The sequence below is a fragment of the Gossypium hirsutum genome, chromosome A06 (genome assembly GCF_007990345.1).
Source record: "Gossypium hirsutum isolate 1008001.06 chromosome A06, Gossypium_hirsutum_v2.1, whole genome shotgun sequence".
Classification (NCBI taxonomy): Eukaryota; Viridiplantae; Streptophyta; class Magnoliopsida; order Malvales; family Malvaceae; genus Gossypium; species Gossypium hirsutum.
Genome location: NC_053429.1, coordinates 38,497,643 through 38,498,626, shown reverse-complemented (window position 1 = coordinate 38,498,626; position 984 = coordinate 38,497,643). Strand labels below are relative to the sequence as shown.

Genomic DNA, 984 nt, shown 5'->3' with positions numbered 1-984 from the left:
AGAGGCTGCCCCATCTGTCAATATACTATGCCTTTACTCAGTGGACTCAATCCAGCAATTGTGAGGCCGGAAATTAAGGCTCCTCAGTTTGAATGAAAGCCAACTATGTTCAAAATGTTGCAAATGATGGGTCAATTTAGTGGAAAGCCTCCTGAAGATCCACATCTGCTCCTTTGCTTATTCATGGAAGTAAGTTATTCATTCAAGCTAGCTAGAGTAATTGAAAATGCTTTGAGGTTAAATTTATTCTCATTCTCACTGAAAGAAAAGGCTCACTCATGATTGAATTCCTTAACACCTCATTTGGCATCAACATGGCAAGAATTGGCTAAACAATTCTTGATGAAGTATTTTCCACCGAGTAGAAATGCCAAGATGAAAAATGAAATCACCATATTTCAACAACTTGACTGTGAATCTCTCTATGATGCATGGGAGTGATTCAAGGAGTTGTTGCAGAAATGCACTCATCATGGCATTCCTCACTATATTCAATTAGAGACTTTTTACAATGGTCTCAACGCACATGCAAAAATGGTGGTAAACGCTTCAGCCAATAGATCTCTTATTGCAAAACCATACAATAAAGCACATGAGATACTTGACAGGATCTCTAAGAACAGTTATCAGTGGTAGACTACACAAGTAGCCATAAGAAGAAGAGTGCTCGGTGTTCATGAAAATGATCTACTTACATCTTTGGCAGCCTAGGTATCTTCTATGACTTCCATGCTTAAGAACTTTTCTGCTAACAATTTTAATGCTAACATGTTAGGTCAACAACCAAACCAGTTTGAAATTATATCTTCTATTTATTTTGGAGATGTTCATATGGACGAAGACTACCCATTGAACCCAGAATCCATCTATGTCATGGACAACCAAAACCATAATTGAAGTAGGCAAGGATCGAAATCAACTTACTACAACCCTTCATTGTAGAATCATCCCAATTTCTCCTAGAGTGATCAAGGGACTAGTCCA

The 984-nt window shown here is 37.9% G+C and overlaps 1 non-coding gene across 1 annotated transcript; it reads right to left on the bottom strand.

Annotated features, from left to right (window-relative positions):
* Positions 1-372: 372 nt before the first annotated feature.
* Positions 373-479, bottom strand: LOC121231047 (small nucleolar RNA R71). Its single transcript, XR_005929116.1, has one exon. It is a non-coding gene; the product is annotated as a small nucleolar RNA R71 (small nucleolar RNA).
* Positions 480-984: the final 505 nt, after the last annotated feature.